Below are 17,956 nucleotides of genomic sequence, written 5' to 3' on the forward strand. Positions count from 1 at the left end.
TCAGCCACATTTGGAGTTTCCTCAATGCTGAATGGAATGGGTGGGGGTGACCTATCCTTTCCCATGGCTGTTGTCCTTGATGGTTTAAATTACCTAGAGTGGTCAAGAGGGATCAAATTAAACATCACTGCAAGGGGGAAGATGGGCTATATTAATGGGAGGATAAAAGAACCATCCTCCGGGAGTGCTGAATATGATAGATGGAATCAAGAGAATAGTATTGTTATGTCCTGGCTCTTGGTTTTCATGCAACCTCAAATTAGGAAGAATTTCATGTGGGCTGAAACTGCGAATGAAATCTAGGAACAAGCAAAGTCTACATATTCAGAATTGCGACACTATGCCAAAAAATATCAACTGCAAGCAGCATCTTCTACTTGTAAATAGGGGGAGAGGTGTTTATCGGTCTATTACTCTGACTTAACATCTGAGAACCAGCTTGCAGACATCTTTACAAAGGGTTTAAACCTTTCCAGACATCATGATCTTTGTGACAAGTTGGGCATGATTGATATCTATGCTCCAACTTGAGGGGGAGTGTTGATAGTTGTTTATGCATTCAAGTTTAGTACCATAAGGGTACTGTTGTAATTTCTCCTCTGTTTATATTGTTCGACTGTACTAGTATAAATAATAAAATCATTCTTTCGCCCCCTAAGTTCTAGAGGGCTTTCAGTCACTCGACTCACCTCTCTTCTCTCTTCTCCTCTCCTCTCTTCACTTGCTCTTGCTCAACAATTAATTTACTAACAGACATAAGATTGAATGGAAACTTAGGAACATATAGAACAGATGATAAAGAAAGAGAAACCGTGTCAACATTACCAACACCACAGATGGGAGAAGAGGAACCATTGGCAAGGGTAACAGTTTGAGATGTAGAAGTTTTAGAGAGGGAAGAGAACACACCTCCCGGTCATGTGATCTGAGGCTCCAGAGTCAATAATCCAGGGAGAGGGTTTGGATGCCAGACAAGCTATACCTGAGTGGGCAAGAGTGGCTGTAGTATGCTGTGAGGTAGCCTGGAGGAACCTCTCATACTCATCGCGCGGTACACTCACCATCTCCTTCCCGGAAACAGATGTAGATGTAGAAGGTGTTAGATCTGCCTGTTAGTTATCACTGACATCAACCCCACCAGCTATTGCATGATTAGCCCATGTAGAAGGAGGGCCATGGAGATCATAACAGAAATTCACCGAATGTCCGTCCCTGCCACAATGGGTACACTTCCTTGTAGAGTTACTTTTTCCTTTACCACGACCTCCCCCTGAGTCACGACCACCACCATGGCCAAATACAGAACCACCACGACCTCCTCATGAGGCATGTCCTCCCTCTTTAGTACCACGTCCACCTCCTCTGGCTATCACAAATGCTGATCTGTCAGACTGTGTGCGATTCTCTGTAGATCCCAAAGAAATCCAACGAAGCCGTGCAAAAACTTCCTCAAGTGTAGGAAGAGTAGAGCCTCCCAATATTTGGGCCCTAACTGGTTCATATTCTGATTTCAACCCCACTAAGAACCTAGTGACATCTAGTTGTTCCCTCTGTTGTTGCTGAACCTTAACATCTGGAGTGAGGGGATGATAGACATTGAGTTCATTTCTGAGGTTCTCCATACTGGCATAGTAATCTTCTAGGGTTTTATCCCTTGTTGTAGGTCAAAATAGTCCTAATAGAGCTGATATACCCTTGTAGTATTATCCTGCCTAGAATAAAGCTTCTTGGCATGTTCCCATATGTCCTTAGTTGTATCTAAGAACATAAAGTAGGTACTTATTTTGGGTTCCATACTATTCCATAACCATGTCATGATTTGGGCATCTTCTTGTTCCCAGTCATCAAACCCTGGAGAATCAGGTGATGGTTTATCTTCCTTCACGTGTTTCACTTTCCTCTTTGCCTTGAGGAAAACTTCCATTGACTTGGCCCATGGCACATAATTCTCACCATTAAGTTTAATGGAGGTCATCTGCACACCCAAATAATCGGAGGGGATCAGCATACTCGGTTTCTGATCACTATAACCATCTCCCTTTGCTGCCATTATGTCTCCACCACTGCTATTTCTAATGTTGAACTCTTAGTCACCAACCAAATACTACAGCAACCAAGACAACACTACAACAACCTCTAAACTCAGGTGATAGGTTCACAACAAGTCACAATCAGCACTGATCTTGTGATTCTATTCAATGGGTGTATCGGCAGGCTTGACACCTAACTTTCCAGTTTCCGCCAACAGATCTAGAACATATTTCCTCTGAGAGATAAAGACCCCCTATTTAGATCTAGCAACCTCAATACCCAAAAAATATCACAGTGCAACAAGATCTTTCACCCCAAACTCTTGATGAAGGAGCTGTTTGAGAGACTCAATCTCACTACTATTATTCCCTGTCGCTACAATATCATCCACATATACAGCAAGCAGAGTCAAAGAAGAGTCCACCCTTTTAATGAACAGTGTATGATCTGACTGGGCCTGTACATAACCGAATTTTCCAAAGGCTAGTCTGAATCTATCAAACCAAGCTCTAGGGGACTACTTTAATCCATACAATGCCTTATTCAGTCGGCAAACCTTCTTACCTGTCTCTGTATCATAGAATCCAGGGGGCAACTGCATGTAGACCTCTTCCTGTAAGTCTCCATTCAGAAAAGCTTTTTTAACATCCATCTGGAACAAGGGCCAAGAATAACTTGCTGCAAGGGATAATAGAACTCGAATAGTGGTCATCTTGGCTACTGGGGCAAAGGTCTCCAAGTAGTCTATACCATAAGTCTGAGTGAACCCTTTTGCAACCAACCGGGCTTTGTACCTTTCAATGGAGCCATCAGCATTATATTTCACAGTGAATACCCATCTACATCCAACTGGTTTCTTTCCTTTGGGTAGGTCAACTAGCTCCCAACTATTACTTTTCAAAAGGGCATCCATTTCAACTTTCATTGCATCTTTCCACTCTGGAACTGATAAGGCTTTTTGCACTGTTCTGGGGATAGGGATATCAGCAATGGAAGTGAGATAGGACCTGTAAGAGGAAGGCAGGCGATCATAGGATAGAAACTGGGAAATGCAGTGACCTGCGGATGTGGTGCAGCGCCATTTCCCTTTACGGACCGCAATAAGGAGGTCAAGGTCATCCGAAAAAGGAGGGGAAGTAGCAATAGTGGAAGGAATCTCAATGGGCCCTGGGACTGTAGTACCTGGATCTAGATCTGCAGAAGGAGCTGGGGCTAGCCTGGACTGCTGATGACTGAGATCAACCTGCCTGCATCGCCTGTGATAGACTTTCAACTCCTGATCCCTCTAACAACCCTCACCAGTACAGCCTTCATCACTCAATGGAATGGGTAAAGAAACAACCTCAAATGAGTTAACCCCACTCTCACTGCACTCCCCCTGAGGAAAAAGACCCAAATTCGCATTCTCACTACTCTCCCCCTGAGGAGAAACCCTAGGATAATAGGGTGCCTCCTCAAAGAAGATGACATCCATCGAGACAAATCTCCTCCCTGAAATAGGATCATAGTAGCAATAACCCTTTTGAGTTTGTGCATAACCGAGAAAAATGCATTTGGAGGCCTTAGGGTCAAATTTGGAATGATGAGGTCCAAGAAGCTGAGCAAAACAAGTGCACCCAAAGGTTTTAAGAGGAACAGTAAACAGCTCCTCGTCTGGGTAAAGAAGGGTAAACGGAGGCTTCATATCAAGAACCCGTGAAGGAACCCGATTAATGAGATACACTGCCGTGAGGATAGCATCACCCCAGAAACGGATAGGCACATTGGAGGTAAACATAATGCTTCGAACCACCTCCAAAATGTGCCTATTCTTCCTCTCGACAACCCCATTCTGCTGTGGTGTATGAGGACAAGTGCTCTGGTGAATAACCCCATGATCAAGTAGATAAGAGGCCAGTAGCTTAGCAAAGTATTCTTTTGCATTATCAGATCTGAGGACTTTGATTTTGACCCCAAACTGGGTTAAAATCATCTAATGAAAGTCTTGGGTCAGAGCGGGAACCTCATCTCGAGAACGCATAAGGTAGACCCAAGAAAAACGGGTATGGTCATCAACAAACAACAGAAAATACCTGTACCCACCTATAGAAGGGATGTGATATGGCCCCCAAACATCGGTATGCACAATATCAAAAGAATTATTACTTCTTTTATTACTCAATGAATAAGATGTTCTACAATGTTTGGCAAGCTCACAACTCTCACATCTCAAATTTGACATCTCAACAGACTCAAATAAAGTAGGAAACAAACTCTCCAAAGACCGAAAAGATAAATGACCTAATCGATTATGCCAAAGCATAACTGGACTCACACACTGAGAAACAAAAGACTTCTTATCCACTGGCTCTTTCCAATGAGGACTTTCTCCAAGCAAGTAGATCCCATTCGTCTCACGGCCAGTCCCAATCACCTTCCTCGTCTCCAAGTCCTGAAAAACACATCGGTCAGGGAAAAAGGTTACTGAACAGTTTCGATGTTTGGTAATACTACTGACTGAAAGCAAATTAGTATCAAGTTTAGGAACATGCAAGACAGAGGATAAAGAGATAGTATCAGATAACTTGATGTCACCCTTGCCAGAAATGGGAACAAGAGAGCCATCAGCAATGGATACTTTATCTCTACCAGAAGACAAGTGATAAGTAGTGAACAATGATGGCAAGCTAGTCATATGGTCAGATGCTCCTGAGTCTATTACCCAATAGTGTTCAGTATTACCTGGAGCTGAAGTATGGTAAGCTGAGGCCCAGGTACCTGAATGAGCAAATGCAGATGTGGCAGAGGCTGATGGTGATTGAGATGACTAGAGCGAATTCCCAACCTCCTTTTCCAACTGTATCAGGTCAACCCGAACAGCAGCTAAGGTATCTAAGGGTGTGCCTTTGTGCCTGACAAGGATGCAGAATCAGTATTCACAGCCATATGAGCATTACCCCTTTTATTCGTTAGTTTTGCTAGGACTAAATGAGGGTGGAGCTTCCAACATGTATCTTTCGTATGCTTGGGTTTCTTGCAATGTTCACATACCAGATCCCGTTTGTCCTCCTTCTTCATGTCTATTTCTGTATCACCCCTAGACTTAGGTTTAACTACTGCTAGGGCTGGGGGAAAGGGCTGATGTTGCATCATAGCCTTCCTCCTGGTCTCTTCACTATGCACCAGGGAGTATGCTTGAGAAAGGGTCACACTGTCTCTTATCAGAATCTGCTGTCTCACAATGTCATAATCTGAATTCAGGCCAGCCAGAAATTCAAACACCCTATTGGTTTCGACTTGCTTTCTATGAGTCTATGCATCTTTTGGACTTTCCCACTCAAGAGTCTCCAGATGGTCAATTTCATGCCATAGTGATTTCAGTGTAGAGAAATACACAGAGACTAGTTTCTCTCCTTGTTTAAGGTTATTCACTTCACACTTTAGTTCATAGGCCCTAGCAACATTAAATGGTTGGGAGTAGGTCTCTTTCATGACATCCCATATCTCCTTGGCTGTCTTTGCCCACAAGTAATTTCGGCTTATATGTGGCTGCATCGAGTTGCACAACCATGTCATAACCAAGTAGTTCTCCTGAACCCACTTGGTATACATTGGGTCCTCCTTGGAAGGCTCTTTCACATCTCCCAATAGATAGTTAAGTTTTCCCTTTCCCCCAATAGCCATCATGGCTGATTGGGCCCATTCCAAGTAATTGGATCCATCAAATCTCACAGTTGTAATCTGAAATGCAGTCTCAGACATACTACCAGAACTTCTGTTCCCAAACACACCTCCCTGATTTTTGAACTCCATTCTTGGTCAAGAATCAGTAGTTAAGAACTATTAGGGTTTTCACACTAGAAAACAGCACTGAAGCAATCGATCACAATCAGAAAACTGTATAAAATCAGTTCATATCTGATCTGAAACCAATCGGCAATCAGAATATATGCAGTCTGATAACAGTTCTCACTCTCAAAACCGGCTCGGAAGCCAAAACCAGGTGTGAAACTCACTTAGAAAGCACTCTAGAGCTGAAGCGAAATTAGGGTTTCAATCGTAGGGTTAGGAAAACCCTTGTGAGAACATAAACAGTGCTCAGCCGCACTTTCCAAGAGAATTAACAGTCAAGTCTAGTCGTAGGGTTAATGACAAATCCTATAAAAAACTGATCACCTCTGAGAGAAAATAGGAGGGTTTGGCCACTCCTAGATAGGTCCAACCTATCTTGACTGACAGCAATCTCGAGGGAAAAATAAAGACTTACCCAGAGAATTCTGATCGCTACCTTCGATCGTGGCTTGAACCCTAACCTCTTCTGATTCTTCCTGATTACCAAAACACTCAGCAAGCCGCGACAAGTCTTCAAACGGCTGCTAAACTTTTTTGGTAACCTCCAAGAATCAGCCAACGAACAGTCCTTTGTAAGATTCCAGCCCTAGATAGTTCTCATGTGGTCGGCTGGACTAGACTCACATGAGAAACCCTAGATAGGCTCTGATACCAAGTAGTCAACCAAGACTACAATCAGTCTTGAATCCCAACTGATTTCGGATTGAGAAAAAAATAGAAGGAAGAGGAAGAAGAAAGGAGAAGAAGCAGAACTGCACAAGGGTTTTGAAAGGAGGGACAGAATGAATGAGTCTGCTGCCGCCACTCTCTTAATATTTATAGGTTATGTTCACTAGATGTAGGAAAGGACAGAACTGCCCTTAATACTTACATGGCAAATAAAACAAATAAAAGACTGAAATAAATAACAAACTGAAATAACAAGCTGTCTAAGATAACTACCAACTAACACTGACATGACTAACAAAGGTTACACATGCTGTCATACGAACACAGTGGGGACCACAGCCATGGGCCCACATCAGTGTTCTCTACAAGAACAAAAGGTACACCAACATTCAGACAACACCAACAAGGCAGAAAATTGATGTAGGCAATTCAGCCATTCCTTCCAGCCCCAAAAAAAAACAACTTTTGTTCTTGCTCACACCACTACTGATTACACAGAGCCATAAATCACCACTACAGTAATTCAGCAATTTACTAACCACATACAAGCCCTCTTGAGGCTGCTCAATAAAGGGTGAGCATCAAAAGCATCACCACACAACCATCTCTGTCCCACATGGTACAGGTCTGTCTGACCCTTTTTTTTTTAAAGGTCACTACCGGTCCAAAGACATCAACTACAACCACTACAGTAACCCTTACACCATTCGGTCATTGTAAACACAGCCTGTTCTTGGGCCTTTTTCCAAGAACCAAGGCTACAAATAACCTAGTTCTTTAAGTTCCGACCAGTCCGAGCAGATTTTTGAGGGTTTTCAACCCAGAAACACCAACAACACAAAAAACAAAGGATAACCAACCTTGATGGAAAGCTTCAGTCGACCATCCACTTATTTCTGGAGTTGTTCTCTTGAAAGGCAATCAAGTTCTGAGCAGAGAAAGAGAGGCCGAAGTGTTCTCAGACCTAGGTCGAGTCTGTGTTCTCCATTTGCAGTCCAGAGAGAAGAAAAAGAAGTCACGAACAGAAAGGAGCAGCAGTCACGAGCAGAAATTTAAAGAGCAACGTCCTGCTCTGATACCATGTTATCTCAGTGGCTTCAGCAGTTCGAAGGAAGAAGAAGAAGAAGAAGAAGAAGAAAAGTAACAGTCAAATCTGATAGCATAAACCCTATCAGTCAACCCTAATATGAATTAGCCTCTAATTAGTTGTACAAAGACTAAACTGCCCCCCACTTAAGTATGGGACAGGAAGTCTCTATTAAAACTGCCACATAAGCACATAACTTAACAGAAATAAAATGACTAATCTACCCTTATTCGGCTAGCTCTAACAGCTTGATTGGAAGTGTTTACAAGATTCTAGCTAAACTTCTGGCCAACAGGTTAAGAAAGGTGTTGGACTCTCTAATCTCTAAGTACCAAGGGGCTTTTGTCCACAACAAGCATATTCATGATGTAGTTCTCATAGCAAATGAACTAATAAACTCAAGACTAAGAAGTGAAGAAACCGGACTAATTTGTAAAATTCACTTAGAGAAAGCTTATGACCATGTTAATTGGTCTTTCTTGGATTATTTGCTGAATAGAATGCACTTTGGTTCTAAGTGGAGAAGCTGGATGAAAGTTTGCTTTTCCACTCCAAGATTTTCAGTGCTTGTAAATGGGGTAGCCAAAGGAAACTTCAGCAGTTCAAGAGGTTTGAGACAAGGGGACCCTTTGTCTCCTCTTCTCTTTTTGTTAGTCATGGAAGGTCTAATCAAGTTGGTAGATACTGTGGAGGGGGAGATGGTGGAGAGCTTCCGAGTGAAGCCCAATGGGACTGCCATTCCAATTCTACAATATGCTGATGATACTCTCTTCTTTTGTAAGGCTTTAGAGGAGCAAGTTCAGAATCTGAAACACCTTCTTTTTTGGTTTGAGATAGTGTCAGGTTTGAAAGTAAATCTAGCAAAGAGTGAGATGATAGCAGTGGGAGAGGTTCCAAATATTCAAGGCTTGGCAGATCTGTTGGGATGAAAGGTGGGACAACTACCTTTAGTTTATTTGGGGCTGCCTTTAGGTGCCAAATGTACTTCTAAAACCATTTGGAACCCAATAATAGAGAGAATGGATCAGAAACTAGCCACTTGGAAAGCAAGGTATCTCTTCAAAGGAAGGAAGATAACTCTTATTAAAAGTACCCTAGCAAGTTTACCAACTTACTTCATGTCTCTCTTTCCTATCCCCTCGGAGGTGGTGGGAGTTTTAGAGAGGAAGATAAGAGAATTTTTGTGGGCAGGTTGGAAGGATTCACACAAATACCATCTTGTAAACGGAGTCAGATTTGTAAGCCCCTATCTCAAGGGGAGTTGGGGATATGAAGTCTAAAACCATTCAACCTAGCTCTGCTAGGTAGCTGGCTATGGAGGTTTAATGTTGAGCCTGACAACCTCTGGACGAGAGTAATTGCAGAAAAATATGGGCTGGATGACAGTGGTTGGGGTAGTGGTCCACCCTTGTCGACCTACGAATGCAGTTTGTGGAAAGGAATATGCAGAGCTTCCAACCTGTTCAGAAGGGGAATTGGCTTCAAAGTTGGGGATGGGAAAAGGACCAGGTTCTGGTTGGATCCCTGGACTGGGGAGGAGAACTCTTAAGGAAATGTTTCCCACCCTGTTCGGTCTGTCTATAGATAAAGAGGCATTGGTAGCTGATACCTTTGTCTTAAGGGACAGCACTATTTGCTGGAGTCCAACCTTTATAAGGGATTTCAATAACTGGGAGATTCCGAAGGTTGGAAATCTCCTAGCTTCGCTTCAGTCTCAAGAGTTGAATCTGCAATCAGAGGATTCCCTAATATGGAGATGGAACAGAAGCGGAGAGTTTTCAGTTAAATCCTTCCACAACTCCATAGTGGGAGGGCCTGAAGCTTTCTTTCCTAGCAAGGATGTTTGGGGGCAGCTTTAGAGAAGTCTCTCTAAAGAGATGTTGGTGAAGAAAGGCTTTAATTGTATTGATCTGAGATGTAGTCTTTGCGGTGTGTGTACAGAATCAACAAACCATCTGTTTTTACACTGCAAGTTTGCTACAAAAATATGTAACCACTTCTTAAGAAGTTTAAGGTTAAATTGGTGTATAACGGCCTCAGTTAAAGCTTGCCTGGAGGGGTGGCAGATCCAAGGGATGACAAAAATAGGAAAGAGGTGCCGGTCTGTTATTCCCCTAGAAATTTTGTGGGCGGTATGGACAGAAAGGAATAGCAGGGTTTTTGAACTCAAATCCTCTTCGGAAGAAGAAGTCATCAATTCGGCGTTAGGCTTTGTTAGAAATTGGTTGCCTATTCTTGCTGACTTTAAAGAGATTACTTCTGACTGTAATTTTTTGAGAATGACATTCTTTTGAGGTCCTGCTGGCTTTTTGTACAGATTCTCATTGTGCAAAAGACCTTTTCAATAATATAATTATACTTACCTTTTTCTAAAAAAAAGGATGGGTTGCCTTGCAATATCAAATTCAGGGTTCAATCCAACCAAGAACACAAAGACCATATTCTTCTCCACAAACTTCTGATAGGTTGCTCAATCCTTCGTACTGTCCCAGACCATAGTCTCTGAGTGATCTACCTCCTACAAAAGTGTTTTCAGCATGGAGAATATATAGCAAGTGGTCTATCTTCCTGTTTTGTATTAATCACCTGATTCCTTAACTGATAGGCTCTGGCCACATTTTGTTTATGGGAATAGGTTTCAGTCACTCCATCCCAAATCGTCCTTGCAATATTTACCCACAAAAAATATTTAGCAACGTGAGGTAACATAGAATTACACAGCTACGACATCACCATGTAATTCTCCTATACCCACCGAGAGGAATCTGTATCAGGTTTCTTCTCCTCCCTAGTTTCCCACGACTACCAATGGCCATCTTGGCTGATTGTGCCATTCTAAGTAATTTGTACCATCCAATTTTACTATGGTAATAATTCCAAACCCAAAAGAATCACTGGTTTCACACACAAGGGTAACAAACATTTCCAAAAGAAGAACCTATCTAGAGAAAATCCCTTTTCTCCCACCTTCTCCTACCAAAGAGAAAAGTGAATTGATCACTCCAAAAGGCTCAGAAACTGCCAGAAACCAAGCCGCCCCCTATATAAAACCTAGAGAAGTCCAAAAAGGTCCAATTGCCCAATATCATATAAAAAATGAAGAGTCCAACTTGAATAGGACTCTTCCCCTCACTCCAATTCTTCTTGATTTTGATGCCAAAACACAGATCACCCTCTTGATGACTGAAACCCACCAAAAAAACCAAGAAGTGGGCAGCCTGAAGTAGATTGATCAGCCCTTTATTTCATCATGCAATCAACTGATCTAGGACTGCATGGAAAAACTCCAAAAAAAAAAAACTAGTCTTGATCTAATACCAAGTATAAAACTGTTGAGTCAAAGAATCTGTAAAGAAAAGAGATGTTTCTTGAGGAAGAAGAGAAAGAGAAGATAAGAGATTGAGAAAGAAAGAGAGAGCAAATCAGTTCTGGCTGCCCTCCCCACTAGTGTTTATACTTTTAATTAAAAGAAGGCTACAATGATTAATATGCCCTTATTGGGAGGCTAACACATAAAATTGCATAAACAACTTTAAAGAACCACTCAAAAAAGACCCAACAAGTGTGTTGTGGTCCCCACTTCCTATCTAAACAAAAACAACTACTAAATCTGCCCAAAATCCTCAACATAACCCATCTAAAATTAAGAGCTATATTTCTTTGCAAGTTGGTCAATCTATCCGAAAATAAATCCAAGTTTCTAGGGTGCAGACTCAATTTTCTTTGCCCATGTTATGACCAAAAGGGAGTCTCCTTCAATTTTCAATTCTCTTGCCCCTAATTGTTCAGCAATCTTCAGTCCTTGCAGCAGTTCTTTAGATTAAGCCTAAACCGAGTCACCAAAACCAATTGGTCCAGAGCACAAGGCCATCACTACTCCTTGATGATTCCAAAAAACTCCCCCTATTCCTTCTCTTTCTGGATTTCCAAAGGAACTGCCTTCAAAGTTTAGCTTTAGCTTATTTAAGCCTGGTGATTTCTGTAGAGAAGATGGGCCGAATGGCCCATAGACTGTCATTTCATGTTATGTTATGTTTCTCTCTGTTGTGGGCCTTATTCTGGGCCCATACTCTGTAATATTCTGTTTTTTGTATTTTCCTGCTCACTCAAGGGCCTCTCTGTAATTTGTCAAAGATTAACTTATTAATAAGATGTTTAGAGTGTTAGAGAGAGGTTATGTTCGAACCTCTTACTCTCTAATACTCATTGCCGCCAGCTCTCTCTTCTCTTCCTCTCTTGTTTGTTCATTTTCTGGTTTGCATCTAATCTCAAACAGTTCCATACATCAAGTGGGCTGTTTTTCAACTTGGTATCAGAGCGGGCCATTGCTTGGCGTGTCCCTCATGTGGTTCTAGTTCAGCCAACTACATGAGGAGGTTCTAGGGCTGAAAGTTTACAGTCATCCGCCTGGTTCTTGGAGGTCATTGGAGGGTGCCCAAGTTTCTATACACTTGGAGAAGGGTTCGGTGACCAGGAAGAATCAGAGAGCAAGTTGTTTGGCCTGATTTGAAATCAGAGAAAATGACTTTCGAAGTTATCTCAGAGAACAAGTGTTCGGCCTGGTTTATAGTTCAAACCAGAGACTCTCTTGCTGTAAGTCTTTTCTCAGTCCTTTGCTGAGTTATTTTTTGTTGTTTGGGAGGACTATTAAAGCATTCAAAGCCCACATACATTCGACCCACTGTTGCTGGATTGTTTTTCTGGGTTGTTTTGGAAGTGCTATTCGGCTGATTATTGGACTGCCGAGCTGCTGAAACTGATCTAAAACTAAGTGGCACTAGTCTCATCTTCATCCCAGCCTCTTCTTGGACCTATACTGAACACCTTGAAGTGGTTTCTTCTAGTTAACAGTAGGCTGTTAACTACTGCACACTGAGTGTTCGACGAAAGGTCTCTTAAGGACTGTGGCCCTGTTTTCTTCTCTTTGGGACAACGGCTGTTGAGAACCTGAAATACCTTGTGATTGGAGGTTTGTTGGGTGTCCTTTAAAGGGTGAAACAGTAAAGAAAAAACTACCACCGAACTGGACTGTCACAGTTATCAAGTCTGAACTGATTCTGTGAGCTAGTTGTTGTTGCCTATTCAGCTCAAACTAAACTCATCAAGACCCCAGTACCTTGAGAAACCTATTAAAAATCCTAATTGGAGCCTTTACATGATGGATTTCTCAAGCCTTGAAAACAAGAATGCTGTTGAATATGGACAGATTTTGGGAACCCCAACTGATTCTATGCTGGCTGTAACTACAGTTAAGCTTGATGGGACCAACTACTTGGCTTGGTCACAATCAGTGAAAATCCACATTTGTAGCAAAGGAAAATGGGGTTTTATTTCTGGGAGCAAGAAAGCTCCTCCAGAGGATGATCCATCTTATGAGAGATGGGTACAAGAAAACTACACAGTGATTGGGTGGCTTGTAAACTCAATGCAGCCACAGATTAGTCAGCATTATCTGTGGATGAACTCGGCTAAAGAAATCTGGGATAGTGTTGCAGAAACTTACTCCCAGAAGTTGAATGTTGCCAGAGCTTACAAACTGAGAAGTGATGTGAAGAATCTAAGACAGGGGGAGAAGTCACTTGCAGCATACTTCTCAGCCCTAAAATCTATATGGAAAGAGATTGATTTGATAGAGGCCGTGACATGGGATACCCCTAAGGATGCTGAAACATATAGGAAATTGGTTGAAAGGAATAGGGTCTTTGAGTTCTTGACAGGGCTGAATTCTGAATATGACATTACAAAGCAAAACATCTTGTCCAAGGAAGATGTTTCATTATCTCAAGCATATGCTTTGGTCAGCAGTGAATAAAGCAGGAGGCAAGTGCAGGTTCAAGGGGTCAGTATCAATGATCATTTTGCAAATATGGGAATCAAACCCAAAGGGGTTACAGGAGCCCCCAGTGGCACAGGAACGGAGGTGGTGTGTGAATATTGCAAGAAGCCGAAACACACTAAGGACAAGTGCTGGAAATTGCATCCCAGTCTTGTCCCTATCCGATTCCAGAAGAAGAATGACAGTAGAAAGACAGGAAGTGCACATACAGCCACAAGTTCAGATACAGAGTTTGAGTCTGCAAGTGCACAATTGGAAGCCATGAAAGCTGATTATGAGAAGTTTGGAAGGATGATCAGTCAGCTTGAAGGTGTAACTTCATCATCCAACCCTTCTGGAAGTCCAGCCACCTCTGCATTTGCTCACTCAGGTATAAGGGCTTCTGCTAACCATGCATCTACCTCAGGTAATCCCATGACCCCTTGGATCATTGACTCAGGTGCTTCTGATCACATGACCAACCTTTCCACTTTGTTTGTGTCATATGATTTGCTTCCTGGTCGTGACAAAATCACCTTAGCTGATGGTTCTCTTGCCCCCATTTCTGGCAAGGGAACTGTCAAGCCTACAGGCTCTTTACTTTTATCTTCCACTCCTCATGTACCTAAGTTAAATACCAACTTGTTATCTGTAAGTAGCTTGACCAAGTCATTGAATTGTTGTGTAACCTTTTTCCCTTCTCACTGTGTGTTTCAGGACCTGAAGTCTCGGAAGGTGATTGGGAGTGGCCATGAAGCGAATGGAATATACTTGCTCGACACCCCTGGCCAATGCTTTGATCATCCCAAGAATGCTGCTTTTGGTTCTACTTCTTCAGAGTCGGTCAGTCAAATTATGTTGAGTCATTGTCGGTTGGGTCATTTACCTTTTTCTGCTTTAAGTCATTTGCTTCCCAAACTGTTTAAGGGAGTCAGTGTGTCCAGTCTCAATTGTGAGTCATGTCAGTTGTCAAAGCATTGTAAAAAAAATTACCCTGTGAGCAATAAAAGATCCTCTTTTCTTTTTCATATTGTACACTCTGATGTGTGGGGACCTTACCACTTATCCTCTATGGGGGGCTACAAATACTTTATCCTGTTCATTGATGACTTTTCTAGATTCACTTGGATATACTTAATGAAATCCCGAGACGAAGTCCCGAGACTTGTGAGGCAATTTCATGAGTTTGTTTTGACTCAATTTGGTACCAGAATTAAGGTTTTCAGATCTGACAATGCAAAAGAGTATTTTGAGAAGAGCTTATCCTTGTATCTCTCTGACATGGGGGTTATTCACCAAAGCTCCTGTGTTAGAACCCCTGAACAAAATGGAGTTGCTGAGAGAAAAAATAGACATATTGTTGAAGTTGCAAGGAGCCTTTTATTTGCCTCACATGTTCCCACAAGATTTTGGGGTGATGCTGTACTTACTGCTACCTATCTCATAAACCGTATGCCATCCAGGGTTTTAGGGTTTAAATCCCCCTTCAGTCTTCTTCATCCAGATAAGGATCTCTTCCCAATTCCTCTTCGTGTGTTTGGTTGTACCTGTTATGTTCACATTCCAAGTGTGCAGAGACACAAGTTTGAACCAAAAGCCCACAAATGCATCTTCCTCGGTTACTCCCCCACACAAAAGGGTTATTGTTGTTTTGATCCAAAGACTGGCACCAAACATGTCTCTATGGACGTTACCTTTGATGAACTTTCTCCTTTTTATGGTTCCTCTCAGGAAGGACATTGTCAACAGGGGGAGAGTCTGTCACAAGTTTTTGCTCTTCCCCTTCCTGTCCCAGTTCAGTCTCTTGACAAATCTGTATCCTCACAAAATGAATCAAAGGAGGATCAGCCACTTCATTCCTCTTGTACTAGTGCTCCTATTTCTTTACCTCCTCGTCCTACCCATAATCCCAAAGTGTATCAAAGGCAGAGATCCAGGAATGAGCAAGTGGTTTCCCTTACAACAGATGAGGCTCATACCCTCCCAATCACAGATGAGATAACAGGTATTGCTTCAGCTCCCTTGGAATCCCCCTTCCCAGATCTTGATGTCCCCATTGCTGTTAGGAAAGGAAAGCGGAAGTGTACTGCACACTGCATTTCCAAACACCTTTCTTATGACCTACTTTCCCCTTCATATTGTGCCTACCTCTCTTCAGTTGCTTCTAACCCCATTCCTAGGTCTGTATCAGAAGCTCTTGGGATTCCAGAATGGAGAGATGCCATGCAGGCTGAAATGGATGCTCTACATGAAAATGGTACTTGGGAGGTGGTGGATTTGCCTGAAGGGAAGGATCCAGTTGGATGCAAGTGGGTTTTTACCATTAAATACAAGGCAGATGGGACTATTGAGAGGTACAAGGCCAGACTTGTTGCAAAGGGCTACACACAGACATATGGGATTGACTATCTGGAGACTTTTGCCCCTGTTAAGATGACATCTGTGAGGGTTCTTTTATCTCTGGCAGCTCACTTTGATTGGCCTCTCTATCAGTTAGATGTAAAGAATGCATTTCTGAATGGTGAGTTACATGAGGAGGTCTACATGTGTCTTCCTCCAGGAATGTATGGGAAAGATATGCAAGGAAAGGTATGTAAACTGAAGAAATCTCTTTATGGCCTCAAACAATCTCCTAGAGCCTGGTTTGAGAGATTTAGAGCTGCACTTGTTAAATTCGGCTATGTTCAGACACAGTCAGATCATACTCTTTTTGTGAAGAAAAGTGGGTCTCTAGCAGTGTATCTCATTGTGTATGTTGATGACATTATAGTGACTGGTGATGATGCCTCTGGCATTTTGGGCCTTAAGTCTTTCCTCCATACAGAATTTGAGATTAAGGATCTGGGGGAGTTGAGATATTTCCTTGGCATAGAAGTTGCCAGATCCAGGGATGGGATTCTTATTTCCCAGAGGAAATATGTCATTGATTTGTTGTCTGAAACTGGAAAATTGGGTGCAAGACCAGCTGCAACTCCTATTGATATGAGTCACAAACTTTCAGCTTCGGATGGAACTTTGTTGGAAGACAAAGGGGTCTTTCAGAGACTTCTTGGGAAGCTTTTGTACCTGTGCATGACTAGGCCAGATATCGCGTATGCTGTCAGTTGCATTAGCCAGTTCATGCATGCTCCTAGAGATACCCATATGGCAGCAGCAGAACGGATTTTGTGCTATCTGAAAGGCTCTCCAGGAAAAGGAATTCTATTTGCCAAACATGGTCATCTGAAACTTGAAGCCTATACTAATGCTGATTGGGCTGGAAATATTGATGATAGAAGATCTACTTCAGGGTATTGCAGTCTGGTGGCTGGTAATGTTGTCTCTTGGAGGAGTAAGAAACAAACAGTTGTGGCTCGATCCTCCGCAGAAGCAGAATATAGAGCCATGGCACATGGAGTCTCGGAATAATTGTGGCTAAGGTCCTTAATGGAAGAACTTGGGGTAGATCATGACAAACCCATGATGTTGTACTGTGATAATCAGGCTGCCATCAACATTGCTCACAACCCGGTACAACATGATAGAACCAAACATATTGAGGTTGATAGACACTTTATTCGTGAAAGAGTCTCCTCTGGTGAAGTGTGTCTTCCATTCATTACTTCTGAAGGACAACTGGCAGATTTTCTCACCAAGGGCATTTCCAAGGCAAGGCTTCAACATGACACTGGCAAGCTGGGCATGATTAACATCTATGCTCAGCTTGAGGGGGAGTGTAGAGAAGATGGGCCGAATGGCCCATAGACTGTCATTTCATGTTATGTTATGTTTCTCTCTGTTGTGGGCCTTATTCTGGGCCCATACTCTGTAATATTCTGTTTTTTGTATTTTCCTGCTCACTCAAGGGCCTCTCTATAATTTGTCAAAGATTAACTTATTAATAAGATGTTTAGAGTGTTAGAGGGAGGTTATGTTCGAACCTCTTACTCTCTAACACTCATTGCTGCCAGCTCTCTCTTCTCTTCCTCTCTTGTTTGTTCATTTTCTGGTTTGCATCTAATCTCAAACAGTTCCATACATCAAGTGGGCTGTTTTTCAACTGTTTCCACTCCATCCTTACACTTTCTCTATGTGGTTCTGAGATTGCCACTTCTCTCCAATTTCTTAAGTCATCAGTAGGAATACTCTTGAAGAGCTGCAATGTTTTAATTAGGTTATGAAATTATTTGTCAAGGTGTTTAGACACAACAACATTCTTACTGGATTTCATTTCTTATAATGCAAAAAAGGATCTGGCTCAAACAGTGGAACTGCATAACATGATTCCTGTAGCCAATAAAATTTAGTTGCAACAGGACTTTGTTGAATTTAGTTTTGATCCAAAAGAAGCTTGAGTCAAGTAAATGAATATTTTTAATTATCATTCAATTGATATTTAGGAGAAATCTGTCATTTAGGTGTAGAAAACAGAATACAATATAATAATATTTACCAAAAACAACATAGTATGCTCCAAATAAAGTTATACCCAAAGTTCCCAAAAGCAGCACAATTTCAATGATACAGATAATGTTTAATTATAG

General features: G+C 42.0%; 1 protein-coding gene across 14 annotated transcripts in view; it reads right to left on the reverse strand.

The window, feature by feature from the left end:
- LOC148842059 (lysine-ketoglutarate reductase/saccharopine dehydrogenase bifunctional enzyme) overlaps positions 1-17,956 on the reverse strand; it is a 179,571-nt gene that overhangs the window by 133,309 nt on the left and 28,306 nt on the right. The gene's annotated exons all lie outside the window — the stretch shown is intronic.

This window comes from Nelumbo lutea, chromosome 8 (genome assembly GCF_056320005.1).
Source record: "Nelumbo lutea isolate HS-2025 chromosome 8, American lotus-T2T, whole genome shotgun sequence".
NCBI classification, from domain to species: domain Eukaryota; kingdom Viridiplantae; phylum Streptophyta; class Magnoliopsida; order Proteales; family Nelumbonaceae; genus Nelumbo; species Nelumbo lutea.